Raw genomic sequence first — 15,575 nt, forward strand, 5'->3', positions numbered from 1 at the left:
CTAAATGAGGCAAAGTTTGAAATATTGACATTAGTCAAGAGGAGAGCGGAGGACTGATCAAAACTACTTTTAGTATGTAGGTGCTCTGCATTAGACAGTGGGAAAAAAGAATTATAGACTTTAGATACATAAGGAAAGGTAACACTTAGGAAAGTTTTATGTCCAAGAAGGAGGCCTCAGAAAAATTCCCTTTAAAACAAATAAAGAAATTATCCCAACCATTTATCTGGCAGAATGATGGGGCAGAATATGCTATGCCTGAGGCAGCCTGGGATCAAGGGAAGTGAATGAACTTGGCACCCAATAGATGGTTTTTAATTTTATCTGTGCCACTTAGTGACCTTGGCTAAATTACCTTATGCCTCTAATTCTCAGGAATATCACCTATAAAATGGTGGCAGTGGTGGGGGTAGGTGCACTGTATAGGAATTTGAGATTGATTAAATATATAACAAACAGCACTTATCATTTGCCTGACTTATAGCTACACTTGCTTCCCTCTCCGCCTCGCCTTCCCTTCCCTTCCCTTCCCTTCCCTTCCCTTCCCTTCCCTTCCCTTCCCTTCCCTTCCCTTCCCTTCCCTTCCCTTCCCTTCCATATCGTGTTTTATTTTGTCTTGTCTTCCCAAATCAAAGGTTTTCTTAGTGCTAAAGTCAGCCTTATACACTTTCAAAGAAAGAAAAAAAAAAAAGCCCCAACAGCCATCTTTATCAAGCTATTTGGAAAAAAAGCTAAGAAGCCTGTCTACTTAAAACTATCTCCACAGCTTCCCTGATCATTCACCCTCAGGCTTTGTCACAGTATCTAACTTCTCTGAGTCAGTCACTGTTTGGAGGGTTAAAACACAGAAGGTCTCTGTTGTACAAACATTATTTGGTTTCAAAGTACTGTTAGTATGGGATGAACCAATATGATGAGGAGGGAAAGAAAGAGGCCACATGAAAATTTAGTTTAATGAAGAAGAGGAGGTAAAGAAGGAAACAGAGAATAGAGCGCTGCTGTTTGCTGGGAGAGGTCTCAAAGAAGTCACAGTAGAGTCTTACGGACACCCATGGGATGGGCAGTGGTGGTGGGTGACATGGACAGCCCTGAGGAAGGGCAGAGTGCGTGCAAAGAACAAAGAGGCAGTAGCTAGTAGCAGAATGGCTTGGGACTTGCCATGCATAGAAGTTTAATTTGATCACTTGTGTGCTTTCATTCCTGCATTTACATTTTAGCTGCCAAAAATGTAAATAGAGATGAAGAGACTGGAGTTTTTTCTTTTCCCTTTTTTTCTTATAATCAAAGGTTAACTATTTGGCAAATGATCACTTGGTATGCATTTAATGGCACCATAGTGTCCAATTCAGTCCATTTGAATGAATAGTATTTCCCCAGGAGAACTTTACTCACTCTGGCTCGATGGCACTAGGAAATAATTTTAGCTTCTAGGCAGTATGTACTCCTCCCCCTCTGCTCCATCTCATTTATTGCCATAAATACCAATGCAAAGATTTAAACATAGAATCCAGGGCTATTTTATTTTGCTCATCATTAGAATTTATACACACAAATACATGCCTCTTATCAAATTGTACCAAACATAAAAGATGACCGTGAATAACTGCACATTACTGTATTTGTCCGTAATGTTGGCACACTCTAAAAACATGGGGTTTGGGTTGTTAATAAGGCATGATTGGTCTAGGAAGTATTGATAATGTTTCAGACAACTTCTTGTTAATGTGTAAAAGTATTTTGCATCTCATTTTCATTTGGAAAAGAGAGATGTAACAATTTAGGTTCTAATGGTCAAATCATTCTGCCGCTGCCCAGACAGTGTCACTGATGTGCCATGATTATGCTGATGGATCTTCCCAATTTTGTGTCTCTTCTGTGTCATTTTTCCTTCAGCTGATTAGTTTCTGGCTTTCATCTCAGCCCCAAAGAAAAATAGTTAACAGTGCTCACATTTCTGTTGCTAATCTTCGGTTTATTAGATCTTTTCCTATAATTGCATTTCAGGGACTCTGCTCAGCTGCTGGGATAGTTGGTGTGTGTCAGGTATTATCGTAAGACTCGGGGATGGTAATCCTGGGCTTTACAAGGTAAGACAAATGCGTATTGGAGAAAAATAGATGGCTGATGGTGAGGCTTAGGAAGAAACATTTGTTTTCCTTCCAGCTTGATTGGGAAATTAAATTATGACTTTGAGGGAGCTCTACATTCTTTCTTCCTGCCTTGAAAGCATAGCAGGCTAGGATTGTATGCTGGGTCCTTTCCCTTACTCTGTCAGTGGCTGGCACCCTGATGAAGACTGCTGTCAGCTTAAGATAAATCATATTTCAAACATTTTTTTTTCATATTGGACAGCCAAAATTAGTGCGTGGAATGTCAGTCTGTTGCCAGATCTGTCAATATAAAGTTTAGATCACAGTTAACTGGTGCCAGTCTAGTTAACTACCTGACAAAAAAGGCTCATAATATGCCATGAAGAATGATTTCATTCTTAGAATGATAGATGCTCAAAGCCAGCAGGGATGCTGAAACCAACACTAGGCCTTTTACAGAGGACTTGATAACATGGGATAATGGAAGGAAGGAAAGCTTGAACTGGGAATAGATGGAGTTGAAACATCCTATCTTTATTTTACACAACTTATCTGCTAGTATAAAATACACATCCCAAAGCACCCTCAGTTTGGAGCCATGCAGAGATTTGTCATGTGATAAAATAGCCTCTTGGTTAGTTCAAGCTGCTTCTAAATATTTTGTTGATATTTCAAATTCAAGGAAAACAGAGTAAAGGCGCAAGATGGTTTCAGAATAGACATGTTTCACTGTATTTGTTGGTGTAAGCTCATCTGTGTTAATGAATAGAAGCAAAAACTATAATGGTTCATATACAGTTTATTAGCTAGTCTTGCATGAATCCAAGGCAGATGTTTCTAGTTAGCTCATGGCTTTCCTCCACATTACAATTTAGGGACTCATGCTCTTTTCATTTTGCAGCTCTACCATCCTCTAGTCTAGACTACTGGGTCTCAAACTTAAATGCATAAGTGGATCATCTTGGGAGCTTGTTAAAATGCAGATTATGTTTCAGGAGGTCTGGGATTTTGCATAGCTAGTAAGTGCCAGGTGATGCCATTGCTTCTGATTCATGGACCAGATTCTAAGAAGCAAGGACTTAAAATACCTCGTCATCAACTGCTTCTAGCTGGTGGGAGAGGAAAGAGCATGAAGCGTGTGGGGAGCTCTGTGACCCAGGTTTGGAAGTGGCAGACATTATATCTGCTCACATTGGATTGACCAGGACTCAGAAGATAGCTGTACTCAACTGATGGGAGGCCAGTAAATGTAGGCTAGCTGTATGTTCAAGAAGAGGAAACACATCTTAGTGAGCTCCCATAGTCTTTGCAAAAATTCAGTGGCTGAAATTTTATACAGATTGGAATGCTGCTGAAGGATGTTAACACAGGAGAACAATGCCTCATACCATCCCACTCACTGAGTCTTGGAGTTGGGGTAGTAGTGGTCAGGGATCATCTAACTCCTTTTCTCAATGAATATGCTCACAGCAATTGAGCGGTTTAATAAATGTCAACCAGTTTCTTGGTTGCTGTTGTAAGATTAGATTTCAGATCTTCACATTAGAGTTCAGATCTTCAATTAGAATTCTTCTAATTGATGATTTCTATGCTTTTTAAAAAATTTATTTTTTAATCCTCATTAGAGGATATGATGATTTTTTTTTTTTGAGAGAGAGGAAGAGAGAGGGAGAGAAAGAGGAAGAAACTTTGATGGGTTGCTTCCACAGGTGCTCCAACCAGGGATCAAACCTGTGACCCTTTGGTGCAAGGGAGGGTGCTCTAACTGACTGAGCCAGGGCTGATTTCTATCTAGACTTTTACGGAGGTGCTTCAGAGGCAACCTTTAGCAGGTAAGGTTGAGCTGTTTGCACTGGTGTCCACTTTAATTAACACATCTGGATTTTTCATTATTTTAATTATTGAGGGTCTAAGATTCCACTTACACAGGCTTTTGCTATTTTAAAAATTCTTGAAAATCTCTGTAATAGAACATGTTTTCATTTATAGACTGCAGACAATCTATCTGGCATGCAAACCATGAATGTCTTTTTTGTGCTCATGAATATGGCTTATGTCTTTGTAGTTATTCTTGTTTTGTTCAATAATACCCTAAATAATTAGGCTTGTGGACTTCAGCAAACGATACGCTTTTCTACAAATGCAAGTTATAGCACTAAAATTTAGGCAAAAATCAAAATTCCCGGTTAATTATCTTTTGCTTCTAACAAAAATCTATTAAAATGTTTAGGACTGAATAGTTTAACTTCTCATTAAACCCATGGATATTTTCCTTTTAGTCTTTTCAGACTTTAGGTACTACATACCAGGTTTTTCAGTTTTTAAAATGAGCTCTTATTAATGAAGGATGGGGATAATTTGTGGACATGCTGACAAAATACAGACATTGTGAATTGAGCATGAATGCAAAATCTACAAAGTTTGAAAAATGGTCATTGAGCACAGTATTCTAGGGATTTCCTATAGTTGACAAAGGATCTTCAATACAGTTCCCTGTGGCTTGGCAATTATGAGTGATTTTTCTGTCATCATCCATAGATGATAGAGACTCAGAAGAGACCTAGAAAGCCGAAGCAGGAGAATGTAGCATGGGGAGGGGGTGGGAGTTAATGTTCAGCAAAGCCTTGAGCTTTCAGTTTAATTTTTAGGACTCAAGTCTTCATAATCATGCTGGGCTATAAAAGACTACAACAAGAAGAGAAGAAAAGGAGAAAAGAAGACATTACTCATTTGTTGTTTTCGCGGTGTCTATAAAGGCAGACCATCTGCTTTTTATCAGTAAATCTTGTATTAATAAAGGAAGAAGCTCTAGATTTTAAAATGCCATAGGATCTAAAATTAGAACCTTTTAATCAGTGATTATCAATATATTTATAGCTTCAAATGGAAAATATTTATCCAATACAAAACTGTCTAGTAGAGGCATGTATCCATTTCTAAGCACATTTGCATAGCCTTCTGAAATGATCAGTTTTATCTAATAGCTTCAACAGTGGACTTGAAATAAGAAAATACTAACAATTGATTATTAATACCTAATCACTAGATTTTGATTTTTTTTGTTTTATTAAGCAAAATAATTTCTAATTATAAAATTTCTTATGTAGATACTCACGGAATTATGGATTTAAATCTATTTAAGAAAAGGTTTTACACTTTTGCAGTTTTACTTGGCACACATGTGGCACACATTCTATTAGTATTTTAGCTTCTTTTTCTAAGGAAAGTTTTTTTTTTTTTTTTTTTTTGGTTGGGGGCCGGGGAGTGGGTCAAGAGGTTTCTTAATGCAAAATTTACCATGGAAATCTTGAGGGAGTTTACATGATTGAAGGCAGGATCTTCACTTTGACAGTTTAATGCATTTTACATTATGATGGCATTGCATGCTTCACAGTTCCTGAAAAAGAGCTTACATTACCTCTCAAAGTAGCTTCTTTTTCTCTCCATATTTCCTGATCATCTCTTTTGCTCACATCAGATCCCAGAGGGGACCCATTTGTGGAGGGGAGATGATTTTGCCACTTGGGAGGGATGCATGTGGTTCTCTGCCTTGAGTAAAACTAGTGACTTAAGTGTTTTGTCCGGCCGGAGAAGGGCTTAGGAGATTAGCCCCCTGATGACATCCTGGTTTATGGCTCTTTGTAAAATTCCTATGTGTGAGTGAGAACTGCACTTTCCTGATGTCAGGAGTAAGAAAATGGATGTTGACACCAGATTTCAATCTGCCCATCTCTCCTACCCATTCTCTTCCTCTGCATGAGGAAGAACACAGAGACGTATTATGTAAGTATGGTATACATCTTATTTTACTAGGGTTCCCCCCCCCCCCATCTAAATTCTAGCCTGACTCCTCCATTTATTTGTTGTAAAATTTAGGAAAAATAACTCAATATCTGAGTTTCAATGTCCTTATCCTAAAAGAGGGAAATCACAATATCACTTATTAAGTTCTTGTTATATATCTCAATTTATTTCAGTTCTTTAGTTGGGTAATATGTACCTGAGAAATAAATATTTCTAGTCCCATATTACTGACGAGAAAGTGAGGTCCAGAGAAGTTGGTTGAATTGTCCACCCTCTTATAGTTGGTGAAGGACTTAGATTACTTTCAAGCCCAGTTAATGTCTGACTTCAAAACTACTGCTCTTTCCACTCTTTCTAAAGCTAGAAAATGAAACTGCTGTGCTACATATTACTATGCAAAATACAGTGGGGTATTCTAAATTGCAGAGTGCTACAAAAAGACAAAGCATTTTAATATTTATTAATTTAACTACAGTGTTGTTATCCTACCTAATAAAAGAGTAATATGCAAATTAACCACCACTCCGCTACACCCACAAGCCACGCTCACCACCCAGGCCCACCAGCCAATCAGAGCGAGTATGCAAATAAACTCAACCAAGATGGCTACAGCCACAGAGAGCACGAGGGAGGCTTGGGTTCCCAGGCAATGGAGGAAGCCAAGCTTTCCTCCTGCCCTTGCCGGCCTAGGCCTCCACTCAAGGCTACAAAGTTTCAATTATAGAAGGTAAACAAATCCAAACAGAAATGGTGGCAGCCACGGAGCTGGAAAGAGCGGGAGGCTAGGGTTTCCCCTGGCAATGGAAGAAGCAAAGCTTTCCGCACACCCTGGCTGGCCCAGGCCTCCGTTTAAGGCTACAAAGTTACAATTATAGAAGATACATAAACCCTTAAAGAAATGGCTGCCAGCCACGGAGCGAGCAGGAGGCTTGGCTCCGCTCCAGGCTACAAAGTTTCAATTATAGAAGGTAAATAAATTCCAGATACCAGGGCCTCTGCTTGGGTCACCAGGGGGCGTGGCTGGCCTGCAAACCACCACATGCCCCTCGCTCAGGCTGCCCCACGCCCCAAGGGAACCCCCACCCTGATCCGGGACACCCTTCAGGGAAAACCAGCTGGCCCCCACCCATGCACCAGGCCTCTATCCTATTTAATAAAAGAGTGATATGCAGATTGACCATCACTCCAACACACAATATGGCTGCCCCCATGTGGACACAAGATGGCCACCACAAGATGGCCAGCAGGGGAAGGAAGTTGGGAGGGACCAGGCCTGCAAGGGAGGGCAGTTGAGAGGGACCAGGCCTGCAAGGGAGGGCAGTTGGAGGCCATCAACCCTGCAGGGGAGTGCAGTTAGGGGTGACCAGGCCGGCAGAGGAGGGAAGTTGGGGGCAAACAGGCTGGCAGGGGAGCACTTAGACATCAATCAGGGTGGCATGGAAGTGGTTAGGGGGTGATCAGGCTGGCAGGCAGAAGTGGTTAGGGGCAATCAGGAAGGCAGGTAGGCAAGCAGTTGGGAGCCAGTAGTCCGGGATCGGGCCTAAACGGGCAGTCGGACATCCCTCCAGGAGTCCCAGATTGGAGAGGGTGAAGGCTGGGCTGAGGGACACCCTCCCCGCCCCCCTCACCCCCCGTGCACGAATTTTGTGCACCAGGCCTCTAGTTAATAATAATAGTCTGACAGGACTAAACATGCAACATGTTTTGATCTCTGATTCCAGCCTCTTTGACTGGCACAGACAGTCTTGTCTATGAGGCACTCTGTGTTCTTTTACTAAATTTGTTCAGAATTTTGGCAAATGTAACAAGATTGAGACTAGCAGGCATTAGTGTATTTGACTTTGGCTAATGACCTCTTCTGGGATGGATTATGATAAACAGCATTTTTAGCCCAAGTCAAATGATGTGTTTGATAGCTAGTGAGGAGAGATGGACATTGTCTGAGGCAGTCTTTAAGAAATTATTTTAAACTGCTGGGAAAATATTTCCAGGAAGTTGGGGAATCCTAGTTATGATGTAAAAAGAAAAGCTGTGCAGTAACAACCTTTATGCACAGCCAAAATCATAAATCAGTTTAGAAGGGCTGAAGGTCAAACCGATGGTATTTTAAAGGTTTTAAAAGAGCATGATAGAATTAGAATATTTGGCTGTTGACCATTTTAGCTGCTGCTCCAAATCCTGCATAGTTCATATTTTATCCCTAAGCGCTAAATAACATGTGGGGCAGGAATGAAGTTTATTGTGATCACTTCTGATTTTTTTGACCTGGAAGAGCAAAGTCCACTGTAATTTGCAGGGGTTGCTTCTGCAGCTGTCTGTGTCGGAGCCCCGAAGAATTTGCACTAGTGTGATAAGAAGAGGTTGGAACATAGTGACCTAGCAGCTGCTCCCTCCCTTGGGACTGAAGATGCTAAGCTCAAACCAGACCTCCTATTTGGGAAGGATGAGTTGACAGATGGATTCCAAAAGACAGCACATTATTGCCAAGCTTAAAGTCCCCCTCCTTTAGGACACATCCCCCTTTAGCAGCAGTAGTCCTTTCTTCTGAACTACAGAGGCACAAGTGTACGTATCCCAGGAGACCATGTTCTTATTCTTTTGGGTTTCTTATCTTTGTCTTCCAGTGAGATTTCAAGTAACATGGGATCATTTCCCTCATTTGTATTTCTCATGATGCTTGGTGCTGAGAGTACAATAATGCATGTTTTAAAACCTTGACTGTTTAATTAGATACATAACACTTTTTTCTTTCATAATCACAGTTGATCACATTTGGAGATACATTTTAAATCCTGAATGTGATGCCAGAAATACAGCTTTGGGAAAAAAATTTCTTTGTGAAAACCTTTACAGACATAATTTATAGGTGCCCACCTTAAATCAAATTAAGCCAAATAATGATAACTAGTAGGTTTTCTTTTCTTTCTTTTTTTTAAAAAATATATTTTATTGATTTTTTACAGAGAGGAAGGGAGAGGGACAGAGAGCTAGAAACATCAATGAGAGAGAAACATTGACCAGCTGCCTCCTGCACACCCCCTACCGGGGATGTGCCCGCAACCAATGTACATGCCCTTGACCGGAATCGAACCTGGGACCCTTCAGTCCGCAGACCGACGCTCTATCCACTGAGCCAAACCGGTTTCGGCACTAGTAGGTTTTCTTATTTAAATTAACAGATAAGCATGCAGTTTACATTATTTATGAAAGAGGGAATCTGAAAAAAGTTGAATATACTTGAAAATAGATGGTTGTTTAAATTTTTTAAAAAAAGGTTTTAAAACTATGAAACTAATATTACTTGTAATAAGGGAAAAATGTTCAAGTATTAGACAAGTATTTATTTGAAAGGGAAAATCTTGCCTCCACACTATTCCCCTCTGTGATAGGCAGAGATTTGGCCCCAGAACCTTTATTCTCTGATGTCACACCAGTGAATATGTTACCCCACAGGGCAACTCACCAGCTGACTTGAAGATACAGAGCGTACCGGGAGTTGTCCACTTGGGCCCAATATAATCACATGAGTCCTTGAAAGCAGAGCTTTCTTCCGGTTGAAGGCAGAAGAGGAAGTCAGGTGGTTTGGTTATGAGAAAGGTCATGTGCAAGGAGGACCAGAGAGACATCTCTAGGAGCTAAAGCCAGCAATCAGTCAGCAAAGAAATGGGAACCTCAGTCCTCCAACTTAAGGGACTGAGTTTAGCCACCAACTTTGAATGAGCTTGGGAGCAGACCCATCCCCAGTCTCCAGGAAAGAACACAGCCCTGCCAATACCTTGACTTCAGCCTAGTGATATTCTAAGCAGGGTTGGGGTGGGGACCAGCTGAGATGCTTTAACTGTACTTCTGACCTAAAAAACTGTGGAATAATAAAATGGGTGTTGTTTTAAGCGGCTAAATTTCTGGTAGTTTGTCATGGCAGCAATGGAAAATGAATACACCCAATTCATTCCCAGGGAGTTAATGGTTTCATATGATCCTTCAGACCTTTTAAGGAATTGAAGCATTCTTAGTAGCATAATTGACCTTTATTACTGCTATGAAAAAAGCTCGACTTCTGCCTTGATGATGCTGAATGTTGAAAATTTCCAATTCTGAATATATGGATCCACATTTTTATCTAGTCCTATCAATGAGAGTTTCTATGTGCAAAAACTTTAAAAATCAGTGGTAAGCCTGATTCATTTGTAATTGTCTTGGATGACTACTGTGTAAGGTATGCTTTTTTATTTGATAAATGAGCATCTTGAGCCATTTTCCTTCTATTCTAGATGTTTTCTGGCTTCTACTGTGACAGAAGCTTCCACTTAAGACAATGAGCTGTCAATGAAGGACAGGACCAACATGGAACTCTTTCTGTTAAGGGCTCCAGTAGCAATGTAAAGTTTTGTGCAGTTCATTCCATCTTTCTGCTCAAATTCAGACTTCACTGAGGAATACCTAAGTGAATAACTTATTATACAGGTTTTTGTTTTTTGTGTTTTAGTCATAAGGGGTGAAGAGACTAAAAATCAAGGTGAGTTTACTACAGTAGCCCTTTAAGTTTGCTTTTGGCCTTCCCTTTGACCTGTGTGTGCAGAGCAAGCTTCTGTGTTAAATTTAGGCAGCATTTCTGTAGTCGTTAAACCAAAGTGGCTGTTGACCTGTTTGTTCATCCACCGTGTGTTGCTACAGGGTTTATCACTACAGGTTGGCACTCAGTGACTGATGGGCTGGACCTCAGATTTCATTGACCTAATTACAAACAAGAGTAGCAGTAACAGAAATTTACCTAGGGTTGAGACTCAGCAAATGTACTAAAATGTTCCTCTATTTCAGAGCATTTTTACCTTTTTATTTTATTTTTGTAATAAATAAGGTCATAAGAGATAGAGTAAGGTAGAAATGCTTAGTCTAAGGGGTATGCAGACATCCCTGGGCTTATCTGGTGAACTGGTGAGACAAGCCTGTTTGCATGAGGGTAGAGGAGCCTTCTGGAAAAGAATATAAACAAAGGGAGAAAGAGCTCAAGAGTGATGACCTTGACCCCATAAAGGGGTTCTTCACCCAATTTCAATGTTACGTTAGTGGTTCCCCACCATCAACAAACAATTCTCAGATTCCAGCTGTGTCATACAATTCAACTCAATTCTAACATGACCCGGAGATAGCATCAGATTCCACAGGTTAAGGGTTCAGTCCTAGGAGACTGCCCTCCTGCACCCCTTTCAGACACCAGATGCAAGTCTAGGTTGTCACCTGTTGACCTGAACAACCAGCTGTTTCCAACAACCCCCTCTTAAATTCAATTAATTTGCTAGAGCAGCTCATAGAGCCCATAGAAACATTCTACTTACTAAATTATAGGCTTATTATAAAAAGACATAACTCAGGAACAGTCAGATGAAAGAGATGCATAGGGCAAGGTATAGGGAAAGGGCCCAACCTTCTATATGCTCTCCAGGCACACCACTCTCCCAGAATCCTCATGTGTTCACCAGCCTGGGAACTCTTTGAACCCTCTCCTTTGGGGTTTTTATATAGGTTTCATTACACAGACATAATTGATTAAATCATTGGCCATTGGTGATTGAACTCAGTCTTTAACCCCTCTGTCCTTGTGGGGGTGGGGAATGATAAAAGTTGCAACCCTCTAATCACATGGTTGGCTGCACTGGCAACCAGCCCCCTACTTAGGGGCAGTCTAAAACTCACCTTATTAACATAACAAAAGACACCTTTATTGCTCTCATCATTAAGAAATTCCAAATGGTTTTCTGTGCTCTGTGGCAGAATTGGAGATGAAGACCAAATATTGTATATCTTATTGTAAATCACAATATCACACCCAATTAAGAACACCTGGCCATTATAGGGAAATGGAGATTCTGAGTAGAGGGGAATCTATTGACTTTGAAACAAACGCTGCCTGGCTTGGCACCCAGGCTCCATCTCCTCAGTACAATGCCAGGTGAAGCACTGCAGCAGCAACACTGGGCAGGAGCAGGGTGCCCTGTTGGCAGTGTGGCCACCTCCCTAGGAGCTCCCAGAAATGCTGCAGAAGGAGGGAGACTTTTAAGAGTTTGGGATGGTTAGTCAGTGATTGAAGCAAGAGCTGGTGAAGTTTGAAATCTCCATGTGACCTTGACCTAGAAGTGAATAAGCTCTAAGGAGACTCCACTACATACTGTGGTAATCAACCTGCAGGATGGCTCTCAATCATCCCTGCCTCCTGGCATTTTATGCCTTTATGTGGTCAATACCACATTAAATAGAGCTGACCTGCAAAACCAACAGAATATTTTAGAGATGATGGTGTGTGATTTGCCATCAAGAACAATGCAGCTTCCCTGTTTCCTTTCTCTCAGATTACTTGCTCTGGGGAGGACAAATTTCATGTTGTGAGGATGCTCAAACAGCTTTATGGAGAAGCCTATCTGGCAAGGAATTGAGGCCTCCTGCCATCAGCCACGTGAATGAGCCATTGTGGAAGCAGATCTTGTCACCCTAGTCAAGCCTTCAGATGACTGTCACCCCAGGTGACAGATTTCAACCTCTTGAGAGACCCTGGATCAGAAGTACCTAGCTAAGCCACTCCCAAATTCATGACCCATAGGAAACTGAGATAATGAATGTGTGTTGTTTTAAGCTTCTAAGTTTGAGGGTAATTTGTTATGTAGCAATAAAAACACACATGCACACACATACATCGTTCTAGATGTGTAAATCTTATTCTCCAATACATTTGCAAATACTAGTTCTCTGAGGGCAGCATCTATGTCTAAGTCATCTTTTTATTCTTCATAGTTTCAAAGACAGTGCCTAAAATTCTTCTTAATATAAATATTTTAAAAAGGAAAACAATGAGTTTCTTCGGACAAATCCCAAATACCCCAAACCCTTATAAATAATGTCTAAACTAACATAAAATATTTTGTCATGGTTATTGTTGCTCTCAGAAGAATCTCATCAGTGATATATAGTATCTGTAGGAGTGGACTGGAGCTAGGGGAGATAGGAGAGGTAGAGAAGGAAAAAATAGGCAGTGAATTTTACTTTATTCACATCTCTCACTTGTTTCTATAGCTTTTAGAATTTTAGTTACAGATCCCTAGTCACAGGATCAAAATGATTGTGGTTGTGTGGTTGTGGTGAAAATAAAATGAACAATGATAGCTAGCTACTTATATAGATGGATGAATGGATGGATAGATGGATGGATGGATGGATGAATGGATGGATGCCTAAATGGATAAATAGATATTCACATATAGAGTGAAAATAATTTTGCTCATTGCTATGATCTATAGTTTTCTTTATCAGTAACATTGGTGACGAGATGTTTTGAACTTTCCCTTTAAATATCTTGTAATATCTATCTGTCTCTCAGTCAATGTATTTATCTACTCATAATTTTGACAGCAGCCTTTGGAAACTGACATTTAACATGACATATATTTTTAATAATTTCTGGGGAATAATTAAAATGAAAAGAATTATTATTTGTTAAGCACTCACTTTAATCTTGTTACCCAAAACAACCTTTATTACCATTATTTTATTAACAATGAACCTGAAGTCTGGGGTAGTTCTGAGGTTTTTTCAAATGCACACAGTTAATTAAAGGGCGAGGCATGATTATAACCCAGACTTTTTAGCTGCTAAGGCAAATCTCTTATAGAGAAGCCATTTGAAGCTTCTTTTCTTCTTGCTCTTCTAATCTGCAGCAGCAATTACGTGCATGCACAAGAGGAAAAAGTCAATGCTGAGCGTATTGCATGTCTCTCCTCTCAAGTATGTAACATCTGTTATGTTTATTTTAAAGAAGAAAATGCTGTATTGAGCTTATTAAATATTGGAGGTCTTTGGAAATGTTTTGTATTGAAAAAATGAGATAGAGGAAGTGAGTGCATCTAATTTTGTTCAATGTGGTCTGATATATGGTAAGCGTCACTATTAGACCCCAGTTCATCACCCCCATCATAATTAACATAATGATGATGATAATGATAGGATAATAGCAATAATGATAATAGACATAATAGAAAGAATCCTAGTCTGAGCTTACTCAGTGTTTATCCATGTATTCAGACATGTCTGGAATGTCTGTTTCCACCGAGAGGCCATGAGTCTCCAGGGAAAGAGGATACACTGAGGTGAACAAAATTGGTTTAAAGATGATGGGCCAAGAGAGGAAAGGAAGGTGACTTTGGATGCCACCTGGTATTATTCTCAGGCTGAGGTGGTCACAATGTGGGAAGCAACTAGTCCAGGAGGCCTGTGTACCGTGCTCTCTGAGGGCCAGTGGGTGTGCCGGGGCAGCGGTTCTGGTGCAGGAACTCCTCAGGAGCCTTAGTGTCTGGAAAGCAGGCACTGGTGTCTTCTGCACAGATTTGGTGATGATTCATAGTGGTACAGGCACCTTTAGTAAGTGTTCATAGCAGCAGAATTAGTGGACAGCAGCCGGAGACCACTGCCTTGTATTTGGGGGGAATTTGAGAGGATAGAGAGATTAAAACTGGAGATGGGTGGTAAAATGAAAGAAACGCTGGTTTTCTGACTCTCAGTGTGACACTGTTTTTTTTATCAAGTTGGTATGAATCTATTGTAGGAAGTCATTGGAGAAGTCATCACCAAAATCCACTCTATCCCTTTACAGTCTCCATCCAGGAATGTCAAGTTGACTACTGAAAATGCATTTACCTCCAGAGACCTTAATAATGAAAATAATTATAGTATAAATTATGCAAGTAAAAGCAACAATTTGATACTTTATTTCTTGCCAATTCAATAAGTATGTTTCAAAACTGGTACTATTACTCCTTATAATCATGTAGGATAATCTATTTCTTGCCTCTTGGCATAGTGATGTCTCTGGCTCTCTTCCAAGCTCTTGCTTTCCAAGTGAGGCCTGAATGATGTCCCAATGTAATAATAATAATAATAATAATAATAATAAATATCCCAACCTCACATTCTAAATCACACCCCTTCCTGGACCAGTGAGGATAAATGTATGTAAGATGCCAAGTAAAGGCAACTATGTTTGACCTCTATGTAGCCACAAAGTGAGAATATGATCAGTATGGTGGAGCAAATTGAGCCTTCCTATTCCAGAAGATGCTCCTCAGGTGGCCATCAGAGGAATTTGTGGAGCAGCCACCCCAAATTTAGTTTGCTAATCTCTGGGGCACAACTAGCCTTGGATTAGCAGGATCTGTCTATGTACAGCCCATGCCAGTCATGGTGACAACATGGTCCTTTGGTGTGGTTACGTGAGGTTCCCCTGATTTCCTGAGAAGTGGTGTCTACTCTAGTGTAATAAGCAAGAACATGGGCCTTGCGACTAAATTAATCTCATTCAAAATTCCTGCCATGTATGAGCTACGTGACCTTGGGGAAATGGGCAAGTCATTTACCTGCTCTTTGGTCCTGTTTTCTCATCTTTAAAATCAAGATATTCATAGTACCTACCTCACAAGACTGTGAGAAAGATTGAGCGTGTTAGTACAGGGCTCTCTGAATATTGTCTGTTTCATGATAAGCGTCTAATCAATGCTAGTTTTATTACTATTTTAATCATTATTCATTGGCCAGGTTAGCCTGAGCTGGTACTGATCAAAACTGTCTCAGAAACAGGAGTGTCATTGCAGCTCACAATTTCAACAGCAGGACTATGTGAATATTTTCATAGGTGGGGGA

This window comes from Cnephaeus nilssonii (assembly GCF_951640355.1).
Source record: "Cnephaeus nilssonii genome assembly, chromosome: 10".
NCBI classification, from domain to species: Eukaryota; Metazoa; Chordata; class Mammalia; order Chiroptera; family Vespertilionidae; genus Cnephaeus; species Cnephaeus nilssonii.